An 18563-nucleotide genomic window follows, 5' to 3' on the forward strand; every position below is an offset into this window, starting at 1 on the left:
CTTATGGAAAACGTGACCTTCTGAAACAATTGTGACCATTTTCATGCTGCGCTGCAGTAGAACAGAAGCAATTCGTGTTTATTATTAGCTTGATAAGAGAGCTGTAAAGTGATGATGCTACAGCCAGGAGGATTCAGAGCTGCAGCTCCAGGAGGATGAGGAGAGGAGTCAAATTTATATATTCCGAACATTTATTGGCGTACAAGATGTAGCATAGAAGATGCGAAAGTTTGCCTTTTTTGTGTGTTGAAGGTCAAGAGTTCTTATTCAAGACATCACAAGAAATAATTGTATTCATAATTCGTATTTAATCTGCAAATCAGATCAGGTCCGAACTCATCTCCAGTGGCTCATATTAATTCAAGTGTCCATTCCATCTTTTTAAAAATAGAATGTTTTCATACATGTCCATATTGTCAGCAGAGACATGTATTATCCGAGTACAAGGAAGATTTGAGAGAGGTCTGGGGCATACGAGCTAGTCTTGGAGCCACTGGGTTGAACAGGCATAAATTGGCTTTATAGATCCTTAATACTGACTACTTCCAAACCCACTGGTGACAACACATGCTGCTTTGAAGTGAGACTTGAGGAAGGTGGAAGATGATGATTGGCAGAAAGCCAAGATGGTAATCGGTGAGCTCATGAGCCCCTCAAATTTGAGATTGATTCCGATTTTTCTTCAATGGAATGCTCAAAGACTGGAACCGTACCTCACTGTACCATAGGACTCAAGGTGAGACTCGCTGATGAAGTGGAAGAAGGCTAAAAAACACCTGGTATTGTTTGTGTACCAGTTTACTGGCAACATCACCTGCCATATGTTTCTATTGGGGGCAGGAACAAAACTATTTTGCATCCTGTCTAGAATAGCACAGTAAGCTAAAAAATGACGGACTCCAATGTGGCCGAAAGTAATCATCAATGGCTGAGATTAATTCAAGAATTCCCGCTATCACTCTTGTTTCCTGTATGATATCATATATGAGACCGGTATGCCAAGATGTTGATTGGCAGCTCACTGTGCAACAGAACTCAAGCTATATCTGACTGTTGAAGCCAAGCAATGCTGAAACTAGTCTGGGGTCGCTTGTATTCCCATTCAAAGTGTACGTGACCTGGCAGTTTTGGGCTGGAATGTTCTCACTAGAGCAGGATTGAGGCTCATCTGTGTATGATCGCTGCCTGTCTGGAGAAGCACAAATGTGAGGCACTGGAATGCAGCCCAGAGAAATGGTCATTTGCTGAAATGAGTTGAAGCAGTCTGCTCCTTACTTTCTTTTTCTTCTCAGGATTGTTCTTACTGTGACAGAGATCCCGAGAAGCGAGTCCCATAACATAGGACCAGGGTCTTTTTGTACATGGTTGCTCCCTGTCTCTAACTGCACAGTGCGGGGAAAAAGTTTGGACTGACATGTAGTCTAAAGTAATTAGGAGGGAATGGGGTAATTTAAGGCATTCCACTCATTGAGTTTTTATGTTTCTGTCAGTGTTCTTATAAAAAAAACTAATGTTTTTGGTAAAAAACATTTCTACTGCAAAGGCCACTGGAGGATTGATGACTGCCCCCCGAAGACAGCTGGGAGCCACCAACATTTATAAAAACAAGGTACACTAAAATAAGCCCTCCTGTCTGGTCTGGACATATTTAGTGATGAAACTGAACATATTCAGAGAACCAGTATTCCAGGCTGAGTTGTGAGAAATGTACAATAATGTTGCTGCACTCTCTATTGGAGACCACTACTGTTGTATTATAACATTTGCATAACCATATGTGGGGGTGCTGAAGTCCTTAGTAACTTGGGTAGGATGCTACATTGTGAAGGATGTGTGGTTGGAAGAATGTTGTCATTGTTTTGACCCTACGTAAGAAGCTTTTCTGAGCTGTGCATGAAGACCACAGCGGTGCGGTTATCTTGTTATAGGCCATCGCACTCAGCAGTGCCATGGATGAAATGGTGTGAGAGATAGGTGGGCAGTTTTTGATTTTCAGTAAGCTGACAGCTTTTCACGACCTCTGTAGTTTTCTTTACAGTATTTCTTATCATCAGAGTCCACTAAGCTGATTACCATTCAGAGTTGTCCATTCTGTGGGTTGTGTTTGTGTTTGGTCCTGAGCAGGGTAGGATGGGTGAAGAGGTGGTCAGTAGATCTGCTGGAATGGATTCCATTACAGTCATCAATTAAATGATTTTCATTATGAGATGTCCTAGCTTGTAGTTGGTTGGTATTCGCAGCGGTGGACTAAATTAGAGTCCTTCTGTGGCCAGCAGTATGTGGCAAATCTCTTCAGTTAATCCAGGCATGTTCAGTTGGTGATGGGTTGTAATAAAGTGAGTCGGCACCATGATAACGTTGAAGTGTGTGTCTTTATTAACACCCACCACAGAGCCACCACACCACAGTAAACAACATCTCAGTATCTCCTCTCAAGTGGCCTCCAGCATCCCAGTGATGCCCCTAACATTCTTACAGGTGCATCACACTTAAAGGGCAAGATACAATCCCCTTCACAAAAATGATAATAATATAATAACAAAATGTAGAAGAGGGGAAAGAATAAGAAGAGGAAAAGGAATTGAACACGGAACAATTGTAAACCAATTAAAACAGAAATTATACCATAACAGGAGAAATGTAAACATGCTGCAAGAAAAAGTATTTAGATACATTGTTGATAAACACTACTTAAGAATGTAGTCATTTAGATACAGTGGTGATTTTCTCACCCTCCTTTCTGCACACAAATGTTCAGGTTGAACTATATCATGTTGAGTCATCTTCCTGTTTGAGTCTACAACTCCTTCATATTTAGAGACGAGACATGCTCCAAATATCTCCACCATTAAGCATTACAACATTTTTCATGAATTTTACAATGCGTCTGGGGCCCATGAACTTAGTTTCCCCTTTTTGAGAAAGCTTTCTTAATAGGAGAAGAGGAACAAAACGGCCACAGCGCTGTCTTTATTAACACCCACCGGAGAGCCACCACACCACGGTACACAACATCTAAGTATCTCCTCTCAAGTGGCCTCCAGTGTTCCAGTGATGCAGCTAACATTCTTACAGGTATGCTAAAAGGAAGGGGTCCCAGTGTATCAAGGGAACTAATTAAACAATTGAAACACAATTACTCGAAAGACAAATGTTTTAAATCCGCACGGTTTAATTCACAGTGGGATAGAGTATGATATACACATAGTAGAATGCAATAAACTGTATTAACGTCATACAGTGCCCCAAGGTGGGAGAAGGAACGTGATAGTGAGGATAACGTGAAGTGAAGGGATTACGTGACAGTAAAATCAGTTGTTTAGGCATATATACGTGACACCAATGCGGTGGCAACAACTTGTATATCACATAGTAACTGGTTCAAACACAGGCATACTACACCAGGTACAGCATATATACAATATTGGTGTGTAGTTGCCACAATAAAAACAAACAGTCGACGTTTCGACCCTCTTGAGGTTGCAGGATCGTTTTAGCCTTGCTGTGGGGTCTTCATCAGGACCATGGAAGGGGAGTGGGGGCAAAGGACCGCAAGTCAGCGTGCTGCTTGGTTCACAGGCGGCGGATCAGATGAATTAAAAACAAGTAGGCAGATACCGCATCGATTTGCGGCGGTACAAGAGTTGTCAATGATCGGAAATATCCAAAATCGTCAATTGCAGGCTTAATGGTCTACGGGATGGGTCGATTTGGGCGGCACCTGAATTTATCAGTGATCGGTAATATCCAAAGTCGTCGATTTCAGACAGATTGGTGTGCGAGATGAGTTCGGTAGATTGCTTTCTGTGGCTCCGTGCGCGAGATGCGGTGCGACTGCCGCGTTTCCTGGAAACCACCTTTGCCCCCACTCCCCTTCCATGGTCCTGATGAAGACCCCACAGCAAGGCTAAAACGATCCTGCAACCTCAAGAGGGTCGAAACGTCGACTGTTTGTTTTTATTGTGGCAACTACACACCAATATTGTATATATGCTGTACCTGGTGTAGTATGCCTGTGTTTGAACCAGTTACTATGTGATATACAAGTTGTTGCCACCGCATTGGTGTCACGTATATATGCCTAAACAACTGATTTTACTGTCACGTAATCCCTTCACTTCACGTTATCCTCACTATCACGTTCCTTCTCCCACCTTGGGGCACTGTATGACGTTAATACAGTTTATTGCATTCTACTATGTGTATATCATACTCTATCCCACTGTGAATTAAACCGTGCGGATTTAAAACATTTGTCTTTCGAGTAATTGTGTTTCAATTGTTTAATTAGTTCCCTTGATACACTGGGACCCCTTCCTTTTAGCATACATACAACCCAGGTCCCAGTGACTATACATGGGTATACCCCCTCGTTCATACTCAACATTCTTACAGGGGCATCACTCTTAAAGGGCAAGCTACAACAGTTTGTGTGTTTGCTGTGGACTGCAACCCATACTAGGCGATAAGCACAATGAATGGTGCGTCACCAAAGTGTGAGTGTAGGAGGGCCAAACAGTTTTGCAGCCTGTTTGAACTACAGTCAGCTGCATTACTAATGAGTGTGAGAAGTGGGCCTGGTATATGCTAAACACTAGTTCTAGTGGGCACCTTCTACCAGTCCAAACAACCCTTATTGATGATTATGTTAAAGACAACCTTTAAAGAAAGCTATCCTAGTGGTAGCTGTGGAGAGCAGCTTTCAGGCTAAGTCTCAAAGGAATGTTAAGCAGCTTGTTTTACCAGTCTATAACCTCCTGAATGACCAAATGAAAGGAGATCCACACAAGGTATATATATGCGCTAATATTGTTCTCATTCAATGTCACTGTGGGGTTCCTTAAGGAGGGGACACAGAAAATCCTTTTGGGGGTTTGTTAGAGGGAGAGGGCCAACCATGCTAACTGGACTAACCTGTATTTAATGCTCAAAATCACCAAGACAATGAGCCCAGAAGCTTTGGGCCTTAGCAGCATCTCCCCAGGTACCAGACTAGATGGCAGACAGAGGCATATGCCGCTCCGATCCCTTGTTATTATTCTCCTGCGGGGGCACTGAGACTACTCTCCTTCCCTTGTGGATCTACCATGTCTCTACTCTAGGCGAATAAGAACCACCACATGGGAGAGCAACACATGAGCTCATGGGTCTAACTTGTAGCTAAGTGAGGTCAAAGCCTCCTCTCTTCAGGTAATAGCAACTGAGGTCCTGGAAGAGAGAGAGAGAGACTGGAAAAGACAGCGTGAAAGAGCTCTGGGGGGCAATCTACAAGTAGTTTACCTAGTCATTGTAATAAATACATCGCAAACAATTCTGAACGTTGATGGATTTCTGATACACATTTTCCACTGGTGAAATATAAACTGCAACTATTCATTTTTATTCTCTACCAGAGGGAAACATCGGGTTAGGTGAATTGTTAAGGTTTATGGTAGGCTGTAAAAGCAGGTCGTGGAATCTAAGTCATCTAAAATTTTCATCAAAACCACTCTGCAGATTGCACTCAGAAAAATAACACAAAGATGAGTGTTGATGTGCTTGGTGAGGGTGTGTTGGTGGAGTACTCACAGGCCATACCTGAACACTGTAACAACTGCTAAATGTTAAAGACAGGAACACGATACACAATGTAAGTATGGATGGTGTTCGCTTGATCACACAGGCCAATAATCTCGACCATGGTGGAAACACAGTTTCTAACCTTGGCAGTTCACCTGGCAGAACAATAATGACGATCTCAGGTGAAGAGGTCATCAAAATAGTTGATAGTGTGACTTAAAGCAGCCCTGAAAAATATGTGGATCTGATCATCGAGGACATGCCCACCAGTCAAACGTTTTTATGTCCTCCATCTCTCTAGTCCACTGTTTCTCTGAACTAGGGTAGACATTCTTTGGAAAAAGTTCATCTGAGAAACTTTTTTTTTTTATTGAGCAGAAATAGACAATCAATACCACGAAGAGCAGGATAATGAAACAATGAAATACAAATGTACATTGACTGCACTTAGCAAACATAAAATGACATGGTACATATTTCAGATAAATCAGGTGAGCAGCATAAACAAACATACCCTGGCAGAATATACACATGTCCATTTTTTCAGGGTAAATATTAAAGTGCTGCAGAGCTAAAGACAAACGTTTCCTTTACAAAGAAAAAACTCTAGAGAAATGTTAGTGCAAAATGCTATGACCATAGTCAATAAATTAACCCTTAAATATCAGTATACTCTCCTCAAAATCAAAAAGTGCAGTAAATATGTACATTGATTGCATATAAAGAAAAGTAAAATAACAGTACAAATTTCAATTAGAGCAGGTTAACAACCTATACACAGTACATCCAGGCAAAATATAAACAAATCAGTTTTACAGATTTTTTTTTTTAAATGCAACCCTGCTAGTATTCAGTGGCAGCTGGTAAGGTACGGGGGCGTCGGGGCAGGTGGGGACGGGTTTGAATAATAAAAAAAATCACTTACCTGATCTCGCCGTGTTTTCCCCCGTTTCTCCCACGTCGAGTGAATCTTTTCCGGGAAGCACCCAGGCTCCACATAGCCAATCAAAATGCTGCAATGCAGCGTTGTGAATGGTAAGCACCCATGCTTCACTGAGCCAATCCCAATGCTGCAATGCAGCGCTGTTATTGGTCGGAGCACCGTGGTTCGGCGCTCAGCCAAGGAACGGGGGCCAGAGCATGTTCTCCATGCTGGCAGTAATCCAGCCTGCATGAAGAACATGCAAAGTGCGCATGACTGTTTGGCCCGCCATAGAGGGCCGGTCAAATATTCATGAGTACTTTACAGAATGCACAACAATCACGCCTCCTCCCCAAAGTCAGCATAACCAAGCCCCGCCCCGCCCTTGCCTGATAATACGAAAAATAAAATGATAATAACTTCAGTTATAATTAAAATAAAATGATAATACCTGAAGTTATTATCATTTTATTTTTTCGTTTACACTGTTCTGTGAGCAGTGGGGTGACGAGCCGCCTCTACTAGTATTAAACATTTCCATTGCGAAGAGAACACTCGGAAATAGTGCTGTTGCATAGTGCTGTGTCCATGACCGATACCATAACATCTTCATAACCTCTTAAAAAAATTACTCCTCGTGATCATTAATAACCTTCAAAAGCCTATAACATGGTCCAAAAACAATCCTAGAGAAAAACTATCATATACACTCCATAAGAAGGTTAAGTTTCAATGCAAGAAGCTGTGGTCAGTAAGTTTTATGTGCCTTGGGCTAGCATGTACTGGCCCTGCAGGCTTTGTGGTGAGACAGCCTCCTAGCTGGAGGGGTGTAGAGTAGGCGATGCCTCCCTGCAGATGTTCCTTTCTCCAAGCAACATTCAATCTTGCACCATCAGGCTAAGAAGGGCCCAACAATTCTTGCTACGTAAACATCTAGCAAGAAAACTCACAGAGCTCCGTTATTGTGCTTTGATATGCACTCCTCTCCTCATTGACTGTCAGGCTGGCGCAGTCTGTCGCCAAACAGGATGGTGACGCTCCATCCATTGTACATGGTCACCTCGGAGTCACTGGCGTAACGAAACTTGAGGGGGCCTCACTGCAAGGCACGTGGAGGGCCCTCCTCCGGGCTCAATCAAGAGCTCTGCAGCCAGAGTACAGTGCTGAGGGGACCGCGGGGGCTGGGGTGCCTGTGTTACGCCCCTGCTCGGAGTGCCCTCTGTCCTGGTATATCGGTGTGATTTAACCTACATTAGATGGCCTGTGGAACCAGTGGAGACCCGCAGCTTCCTATCTTCTCAAGCATTACAGTAACCATGTACTGAAAAAAGCCTACCCAAGGGCTGGCCCTGCCTCCAGATAGCCTAGAACAAATGACTCAAGTAATCAAGCAGCCCACCAAGCACCCCCCTCTGATGGACTTTATGGCTGTTCTTTCCAAGAGGATAAGTGGAACTCGACAGCCTTTCCAGTCTCCCTTCTATCATGGAAGGGTGGGATTTGTAAGGCACACCCAATCACCTGCTCTGGAGGGGGTGGGGGATACGCTACACCTGTAGCATGACTCTTGAAGTAAGGGAACCCCCTTCCAGCTATCCCTTATAACCAGCCTGGGATGCCTTTGACCTGGTGATCTGTGGCCTACGCATGGCAGACTCTTTATGTAGTGACCAGGGCCTGGGCGTCTTCCATGCTGGAGACAGGAGGTCTGGGAGGAGGCAGTTTGGGGCTGTTTTACCGCCTGCCCCAGTGACTAGGGTGCAAACAGGAGCACATAAGTGGCTGACACCAGTACCCAAAGCCCTCCACACCAATGCACACCATTTGCGTACTTCTGGTAAGATGGGCGCAATTAGTTCACACGCCCCCCCCCTCGCACTGGGTAATAGTAAAAGCGTGATTTAATATAGTGCTTCATACTACACTGATTCCACTTCAAGGCAGTGTAACTAACAGGTGTTACTAAAAAGCAAATGTAATGGCACTCTATTGATCTCGGAAAGATCGAAGGCACGTTTGGCTAGGCTTTGACCTTCATATCACTACAGCTGTCTGTGGCGAGCGTTTAACACGCTGTGCCATATTGCTGACAATGACAATACTTTATTCCTGCACCCAGAATAACTTCCCGCCTGCGTTTTTTTCATGTTCAGGAGAGCACTGTAGTGTGAGTCATTATTTAGACTGCAATGCCGTTACTTAAAGCATCTTCACACAGATCTTCCTCTGAAAGACAAACTATCAGTTTATGAGAATTTCAGTGGTAACGGCAGCGAGACGCATTTTCTGGTTGCTACCTCGGCATCCCCCCTACCGAGCTGAGAGCTGTAACAGCGCCCTCGCTTAAGATGAATAAATTGTAGGCGATTTCATTTCCCAAACGTGAGATTCCGATTCCTCCTGCTGGGGTGCAGTGGGATTGTGGGTAAGCAGCGGGGTCGCCAGTTGGTTTGTAGCCTCTCGTTTTGCTTTTTTTTTTTCCAAATCGCACGCAGGTCCCCATCAATGAAATAAGCCCCCACCACAGAGAAATTAGCCCCTAGCTCGGCAGCACACACAATTGCCCGGTAGCCAGTCCGGCCCTGACTCCCCTCTGTCTGGGTGGCGGAAGTGACGCCTGACAGACAGCGGCTCCTGTGCAGTCACGACGCTCCATTATGCTCCGTGCTCGTCGCGAAGGCCCTCGTCTGTAAGTGGGGCGGCTGTTTCCATGTGCACGGCGTGAACCCTGCACAGCAGGCCAGGGACGCGCCAAGGCCCGGGATGCGAGATGTGCCCGTCAAACCTCTTTATTATAATTAATACAAATATCTGCATGGGTCATTATTTTAATGGATGAACCGTCAAACCCTTGACTGCCTGTATTCACTACGGCTATAATAAGGTTCAGCGTCCCTGGCAAACAGCGCTCTCTGCCTCGTGTCTCCGAGGCGGCGAAGAGAAGGAAGGCTTCTTGCTAGAACCGTGAAGCTTGTGCTCGAGGGAGAAAGACCACATGGTCTGGGATTAAAAAAAGATGATCTGAGCTGAGAGATGCTACCTACTCCCAATGTGTGGAAACTGTGGGAAGGGTGCCAGCGCTGAAATGTCAAGTCATGCGATAGAACCGAAATAATCATTTGATGAGAGTAAAGTAGGCGGCAGGCTGCTGCCTACAGAAGGCGCGCGTGCACGAGACAGCCCGGAGGTGAGGCTCAGCGATGCAGAACGTCAAGGCTGCTGAAAGAATGTCGAAACATCTGCTGGTCATTCGCCCCTATGAGCACCTTCTCGGCCGGTGCCCCCTGCAACCGGATCCGGTGAATACACTACCTGTGTGGGTGTTAACCTTACCCTATGGGCGAGACACAGACACCCTTTAATCTCAGCCCTGTGCAGGGCACATTGCTCAAGGATGTTCTGCAGCAACATGCCAAATTTGCCCTGTTTTTATCCTTTGTGGTGTGAGCTCCTGAAATGCCTAGGGAGCAAGGAAGCTTGATGTTGGCTTGGACAACATTTAAAATATAATGCCGATTAAAACCGTGAGGGCAATTCCACCCACTGCTTTGCACAATAGAACATTCAATTTCCCTTCTACTCCCGGCAGCATTGCTGCAAAGCCATGTCCCTCAGCGGGGAGGCCCAGTGCACGTGTGCGAGATGTCAATGAGCAATCATGTCCTCTTTAATGTAAAGAGTTCTTTTTTCAATTAAACTAGTACGTTTGATGTCGTTTGGAAATAGTCGCTTTGGGCTAATAATTCTTAAGTGCTTGTGATGTTATCTTGCATATGCAGTCAGAAAACCAGTCCAAAACCCTATAACATCCGGTCGCATCATATGTAAACAAATAACCACTAAGGCGGCATAATATGTCTTCAATTTCCTAGGATGGGTGTTTCAATGTTGTCACTATGGTGTAGGCTGAGGAGTACCTGCTATTTCGACGGTATAGGTTTCTTGTTGTAGTGTAAAGGTGCAAGAACACTTTGTCTGTCCTATTACCAGACCCCCAAAAGCCCTGATTGCAGACCCCTAGAATTTTATGTGACCATCCATAATTATCCATTATTTATCATTGATCACCTTTGATGGGTGACCAAGGTTTGCCCATGTTTTTTAATCACTTTTAATTAGGCAGCTCTAAAGGTAGATTTATCTTCAAGTTTAATTATTATTATTTTTTTAACAGGTGCCTGATGTAGAGCAACATAATTTATTGAAGGTGAAGTTTTATCACAGCATCCACTACATGTAATGAAAGTATATAATTACAGTTATTAACTTCTCTTATACTTGCCTCCCATGGTAAGTACGATTGGAGTTTAGAATAGTATTTATATACTTACCTTACAAAGTATTGGTTTGGTGATTGAGTGGGGGCAATATTATTGCAGTTCGATACTGTCGACCTGGTTATATGTATATGCAACTTTCATTAATGCATAAGATTCACTAGGAAGTAAATGCTCTCTCCAGCTTCGTAAATCTAGACCTGGACGCTGACGGTTGCTTCTCAGAGTCCTATAAATAAAGACAACCTCCTTGTTGAGAGCTACCTTTCTATAATTCTCTGCGTCTTTTGCTTGAAAGGTTTTCCCTAGCAAAGGAACCTCAGTCAACTTCTTCTGCAAGTAGGAATGTTTGTGATCGAGTGATGCCTCAATGACTATGTCGGCTAGAGTATTTAAGATGAACTGGTTGGATACTAGCTCTCCTGAAACATTGGTTTTGATTTGCTTGTTAAATTTGGCATTAATTATTTGAATCCAATATTTTGAAATCCATATGCGTTGAAACTGTACATATTCTATCAAATTAGTGCTCCTGTCTGAGCTTTAAACACCCTACAGCCAATTGCTTGTAAATTACAGATGATCATTTTATGAGTATAAGGTGGTTGTCATTGTAATGGCTTCTTTAGGTACCCAAAGGGCTGGAGGCGGGTTGTTCTCGCAGGCTTCTGCTTTCGCACGTCTTCGCAAAGCCTATCACTTCCTGTTAATTCCCCGTCCTATGCTGCAGAATTTCCCAAATTTCGACCTGTAAGTTCTAAGACCGTTTATCATATGGACATGGCACTCGTCATTGATTAGTAATGCTTCCTTCAAATAATTGTTCAGTAATTGAATACTGAACTGATTTCCTTTCGTTTGACTTGTCTTGTTATGGATGCAGATCGCGTACTCTAAATCCGGGCAGTATTTGTTCTCGCTCTTAGGTAGTCGTTGCTTGCAGGGATCACGGATCCTGACAGCAGGGTTGGATTTGCTGACGGGCTGGTCTGACATGTCAGGGTGTGGGCCTTTTGTTTTAGAAGCTTGTGAGCCTGTTTTATGGTCAGATGGGCCAGACTTCACTGTTGATTTCCCTTATATTAAAACAAGAATTGCTTGCAGCAAGCGCCACTCCATACAGTCTTCCATACCTTGTAAAACATGTATACAGCATTTCTTTACAAGTTCAGAACTGTCCCAAGTTGCAAACATGGTCTTCTTTTTTCGCTTTCTACTTCACTAACGAGGGCCTCTTTTATTTTGGTACCCAGGCCTATTTTCTGTCCCAGTCCGACCCTGCCATGTAGTAGAAGTGTAGGCTGAAGGCCTGTTCACAGAACCTGCTCAGCTATCAGGTCAAGACTGCAGTAAAAAGTGCTCTGTAAAATACAAGGAATTAAAAAACAAAATGCTTATTTGATTGCTGTTCTGTAGCATTGTTGTTTAAATTTCTTTTATTAGTTTTACACATTTCTATGTATTACAGCAGTACCAGATAACTGAAATTGCATGTTTGCATCTTTTACAATCACTACTTTTAGGATGTACCCACGTACCCACCACTGCGCGCAATAACATGTAAACTCTAGGGAGGATAACAACATGGTAGGGGGGAGGGGATAGGGGGTCACATCTCACAACATCATTATACGGTGGGTAGTGTTAGGTTTTACCCACCTCTATACCAGTAACACTGCAGGAACGAAGTCGAGGACAGACCCGATTCCTAACAGGTAGATGGTGCTGCTACTACTATATATGTCTTAGGTCTCAACGGCCCTACCATCGCCAACGCCACTCTTACTTATAGCTCAGTGTCAGTGGTGCTGTAGCATTGTTTGTAGAGATTTCCTCACTGGATATTTGAGGTGGCAGTGCAGGGTGGATCAAATGTTGGAAATGTATTTTTTTTACATAGGCTAAACACTTTGAATGCTGGCACACTTATTCGACGCTTTGAGTAGCTGTGTTTGTGTCATGAGCTATATAATAAAAAAACAAGCATTTACAATGCAACGGTTTCGCCTTTGGATGAGTTAGAGCAGTTTTCTTTGTCGACAGAAACACAGTTTTCCACACCTAGACAACCGCACATCACATGCTGTAACTTGCAATCTCGAAGTGCTTCAGCGACCCACACGAGGGAGGTAAACGCTATACAAGTTCTACAATACAAGGTGCTAGGCTTATTCGGGTGCCCCCTCTTGTCGTGTGGGGCTCGGTACTCACCTCTCTTTTGAACTTGGCCTCTTGCACGGTGTGTGTTTTGCAGGCCTTGTGGTCGGCCAAGCAGTAGCAGCAGAGGCACTTTCCGTTTTCCTGCATGAAGTACTCGAGGAGCTTCTTGTGATCTTTGCAGGTACGGAGGCCCAGCTCGGAGCTCCCCAGCGGGCTGTGCAGCTGGTGGTGAGCGAACGCCTGGCTCCCCAGGTGAGGCTGCAGGTGCTCCTGGCAGAAGGAGGCGATGCAGGTTAGACACGTCCGGACGGCGGCCACCTTGAGGCAGGAGTCACAGGGCACGGCCCCGTCCGGACAGGACTCCTCTTCCTCCTCCGGCTGCGCCTGCTGCTCCTGCTCGCACCGGTTCACGTCCAGCAGGTACTGCTGCACCACGGTATCCAGCACGGTGTTCTTGCGGAGCTCCGGTTTAGTTGCGAAGCCAGTGCGGCACTGAGGACATTTCCAGCCCTCCTGCGCCTCCGTGGCCCAGATCACCTCCAGGCAGACACGGCAAGAATTGTGTCCGCAGGGAGTGGTGACCGGGCTCTCGAAAGTGCCCAGGCAGATGGAACAGGTAAACTCCTCGGAGAGGTCCAACAGCGAGCCCGACATCTCGGCCATCTTAGCAGGGAGTGACTGTCACCGAGAACGGGCGAGAATGGAAACCGAAACTTAAGGGTAGAGCAGGCGAGAGGGAGGGAGTTAGTGGGCTGTCAGGGAAGAACGCGCTGCCACTAGAAACGGAACTCCTCTGAGATTATGTGTATCTTCGGTAAACAATCTAGAAAGTAAACATATATTATATGCAAGAGCCCGGTTTCGCGCGATGCTTACAGTAAAATACGGCCCTGTTCATTGGGAGCAGAGGAAAATGAAAAACAAGTCAGGTCCCGGGCCGGCCAGCCAATCACAGCGCGGCCCGGGGAATGACATCACGGAGGTGTCCCGGGCCGGCAGCCAATGACAGCGCGGCCCGGGACAAAGGGGCGGGACTTAAAAAAAGTCCCAGAAACGTCCCCGAATCGCGTTTTCACCAGAAAGCGTGATTGACCGCCTCTGTCTCCCAATGGCTAGCCTCCATTTATGTAGCTAGCCAATGAGAGACGGAGGCGGAACCAAAGTCGATATGTAGGATCATGAGGTTTCGCCTTGGGCGGAGCAACTGCTACGCAGTTGCAACTCCCAGGGCGAAACCTAAAAACACAGACTAATGGCTCTGTAAGGGTTGCTTTATTACAAGAGCATAGTTTTAAAATGGACGGTTTTTGTGGACTCAGGGAAAACACATGGGGCCACAGAAGTTGCCAGGAGTGACTATCAGGACCCATGTGCTGCTACTTGCAAGCCCTTAGGACTACTTTAGAGCCACAGTGAATTACTCAGTTTGACTAATGAGCTTTTACAAGTAGGAATGCCTTTATATTTTCTGACTTTGTTGGAGGGTTCTCTCTTCTTGTTCCAAATCACATCACATTACATTACTACAGCAGCCCACACCCCCCCAAAAAAATAGGGTGACCAGATTTTAAAAATCAAATACCAGGACATTTTGCAAAAATATATAAGGACTACAATTTTACATCAACCAATCACACAGAATGACTGCGTACATCAGCATTGAATTACAGAAGAGGCACTAAGAAAATAAATACAATGTAATTTTTAAAGCCAGCGTCAAGCCTGTTAATTAAATTGCTTTCTTATAACAGCTGCTAACTATACCTGCGTTGGAAAACATATAAACACACGTCCTACAGTTTTCAGTTGACCCTCTCCAAAAACTGGATCATAATCTATATTTCCAGAAATCTACCCAGTCAGCTGGTGAAAAACCAGGACTGTCCCTGCAAATCCGGGACGCCTAGTCACCCTACCCGAAAAGCTTTGTATAAAAAACATAAGTTTTTTCGTTAATATTGGTAAAAGACCGGTCCTGTCACTCTCTGGAAGGTCACCAGAATCAAAGTGTATATGATGTCACTTCCGCTACTCCTAATATTACGGTTTAAACATTGCAGTCGCTAACTGGTTTGAAACTTGTGTTACCATTATACTGAGCTCTGGAGCCGGTGGTGCAGTCTTTCAAGCTGCTGTGTAGACACTGGTGTGTTCCTTCTTTTTTTAAACCAGATTAACATATAACTCCACGTCTTTTTGTTCCAAGGCACTTTGGTCCAGGTTGGGCTTTCCACTGACACAGCAATACAGTATGATCCTTTATATAAACTGGCTGTTCTGCTAGAAAGCAACACAACTCCCATAATGCATTTTGTTGGTAAATATTTCCCCAGGACTGGAGCATGTCTTCCTGGTGGCACAGAGTCACCTGGAAACCCAACCTCTGAAACCTGTCACTGCACACTTTATTGTAACTGACTGGGAACTAGGTATTGGTCAGCTAAGCGGGCACGCTATCTTTGAAAGGTTGTGCCTGAGTGACGCGGGCTCTGAAATCCTTTGAACAAGCCCTGAACCATCTGCCAGCGGCTGAGAGTGAAAGCTGCCAAAAGCCACCGTGCTCCTGATCCCTTTTAAAGCAGTGCACTAAGGGCTGGGAGAGCCCTCTGCAGCTCCCGGATTTATGAATAGGGACAGTGAGCTCTCACCAGCCGCACTGAACTTGCATCAGTGTCTGGATGACTGTCAAATATAGTTTTGTGTAAAGGTTGGCAGATAAAAGTGCATTAAGGAATTAGAGTACGCTGATCACTTAATCGCTTTGAAGCTACAACCCACGCCCTTCACTCCTCCGGTGTTAAATGCTTGTTAAAGGTGCTTTCAGTGCTGTCCACACTCAGCAGCTTTTGGCACCACAGAGGATTTGGTCAGATTGCTTAATCTCTGGCTCGGGTGCTAGAAATTGACTTTGGGTAATAATTACTGATGTTACAAGTGCAATCCTGTAAAGACACGCTTCTGAGTCATGTGTAGTCTTATGTAAATATACACGTTGTCAATACCCTTGCTGGATGGCTTAACCTATAATTAGGTGATGTGAAAATTCTGCATTGTATTAAGGATTGGATGGAAAAGTCCAGTTTTTGTGGGCTTTGTGTCAGTCAGTAATTCATGATTGCATGACTGTCTTCTCTATCTTAGCACCCTGCTCCTTAGTAAATGACAGAGTTCCTTATTCTTGTGTTTGTTCTGTGCAGCAACATTATGGTCTCATCCTGTTTTTTGGGGATGGGTGACGTGCATCTTTCCATTGCTGATGTCATGTGTTGCAGTGAAATATGGACTATTGTGTCTTCCCTTTGCTCTGTTATCCCAGCCCTCCCCCTCCTCCTTTTTTTATTTTTTATTTTATTGAGATACAAGATCCCCCCAGGTCCTTTAGTGTCCGCTTCACATGCCGGCCTTTGTATAAGGAGGAGGAGGGGGGGGGGCAAACAACTTTCATACTATTGTGGATTGCACCCCACAAGTGCACATGCACCTCAACTATCTTGAAGATTTTTGTTTCGTTTTGTAACCAGACCTATTCTTAGATGGCCACTGTGCACATCCATGCATTGCAGCTCTCTTGCAACGTGTTTAAAAAACAAAACATCATAATATGTGCATTACAAGATGGGTGCTCTGCATACACACACATCAGTGGCATCCTGTTATAATGTGGAACAGGGATCACCCTTACCATTTTTCTAAGGTGTGCTGAAAGTCTGTCGGGCTGAGCAAAAGGATAGACCCTGAAAACCACTCATCACGTCAGGTGTTTAACATGTGCTACTGCACAGGGGTCTTGTAGCCTGAGCCGAGGTTTGCTGGTCTGAAGATCTCGCAGCCTGTGAGATCCTCCTCCGGATGACACAGGTAAACATCAGTGATTGACTCTGCCCTGTGCATTTCTGTTTAAGCCCTGAAGTGCCCAGGCCTGACTGTCTTCAATGGCGCCTTTCCTAACACGTCAGAGTGGGATCAGCAAGTCTCACAGATCCCACCCCACTCTGTGCTGAGTTAGGGAAGGTCTTCCTCTCATTGGCCGATCAATAAGACAGTGAGCCAATGTGAGAAGGCTGTTGAATCATTGTTTTTCTTCCCTCAGGGTCGTCCTTTGGCATGTGCAAACTGTTCACCTGCACAGGGCCACCAAACCCCATGGGCCACCACGCCAATATATATCCTTAATATGATAATCCTCTGAGGATGGATACATATTTGCGTGGCGGTCCCTTGCAGGGATTTGGCGGCCTCTGGCTGTGTTCCACTTCCAAACACCCTGACACCCCCCCCCTTCTTCACTGGCCTCTGCGCTCCACCCCGCCCGGACCCACTCTTCCTCCTCTTCCCTCCTCGAAGAATCCAGCTCCTTCCTGTTGGTGGTGCTTCACTATCACACCACATGCTGGTCCTGCCTTCACCAATGCGGCCCAGTAAGAGCCTTATTGAAAGCCTGGATGTGTGCGCGTGTGTAAAAATATCTTCATTTGTGCGTCTGTGCTATGAATTGGTGAGAGCAAGTGTATGCAAGTATGGATGAAAGTGTGTTTGCGCACATGCAAATGGGCGGCTGTGAGTATGTGTGTGTGCATGTGAATGGATGGGTGTATGTGTCCTTGTTGATAGCTGGAAGTGAGTGTGCATTTTGGTGCCCCCTGCACTACTCCTCAAATGTGCAACTGACGTCTTAGAATGTGCTTTGTTTAAAAAAAAAAAAAACACGCACACATTATTAGTTGCCGTAATGCACATGTATCTGTGGCTGCCATCTTTTCTTTGTAAGAAAACACATTACAACCAATGCATGTGCACACATGGTTGCATTCTCTGGATGCCTTTTGTTTTTAAGAAAACACATTGCAAGATGGCCACCATCTTGTAATGGGTTTTTCTATAACCCATCCCAAGAAAGCATTGCCAAAATCAACAGCTTTTCCGGGTATCAGTGGCGAGACCTACTGGCTATGCTAACAATTATTATAGTATTATACTTGACCCCTTCCAATCTGGCTTTAGGAGAGGATGCAGTACGGAAACCGCCATGCTCAACATTGTAGACGACATCCACCACTCACTCGACAATAACGAATCTAGCCTTCTGATCCTCCTAGATCTCTCCGCAGCGTTTGATACTGTTAATCACTCTGCTCTACTTAATATTCTTAGAGCTAGATTTGGCCTAAATGGTATTACACACGAATGGTTTGTCTCTTACCTTCAACACCGCACTCAACAAATCAAAATCCAGAACTGCCTATCTAAGCCTACTCCCATCTCCTTAGGAGTTCCGCAAGGTTCTATCCTCTCTCCCTCTCTCTTTAACCTCTTCATGGAACCCCTAACACTCATTCTCAAACAAGCCAGGAACAACTACCATCTCTATGCCGACGACACCCAACTCTACTATAAGATTAAAACTCATGCTGACATCCTTCACCTCAACAACACTCATCAAGATTCAAGCCCGGTTCCACATGAACCACCTCAAACTCAACTCCAAAAAAACTGAAATAATTCTTTTTTCCCCAAAAAACAATCAGCTCCCCATTCAGAACTGGATCAAAGACCTTAATGCCCTCAACTGCTCCTTATCCCTGTCCGATTCAGTCAAATCACTAGGGATCTCCCTTGACAACCTCCTCACCCTCAAGGCCCACATC

The 18563-nt window shown here is 44.9% G+C and overlaps 1 protein-coding gene and 1 pseudogene across 2 annotated transcripts in view; one reads left to right on the forward strand and one right to left on the reverse strand.

Annotated features, from left to right (window-relative positions):
- TMCC3 (transmembrane and coiled-coil domain family 3) overlaps positions 1 to 18563 on the forward strand; it is a 291867-nt gene that overhangs the window by 48327 nt on the left and 224977 nt on the right. The window lies entirely within an intron of this gene.
- LOC144768780 (E3 ubiquitin/ISG15 ligase TRIM25 pseudogene) lies at positions 12895 to 13572 on the reverse strand (annotated as a pseudogene).

The sequence above is a fragment of the Lissotriton helveticus genome, chromosome 1_1 (assembly GCF_964261635.1).
Source record: "Lissotriton helveticus chromosome 1_1, aLisHel1.1, whole genome shotgun sequence".
Classification (NCBI taxonomy): domain Eukaryota; kingdom Metazoa; phylum Chordata; class Amphibia; order Caudata; family Salamandridae; genus Lissotriton; species Lissotriton helveticus.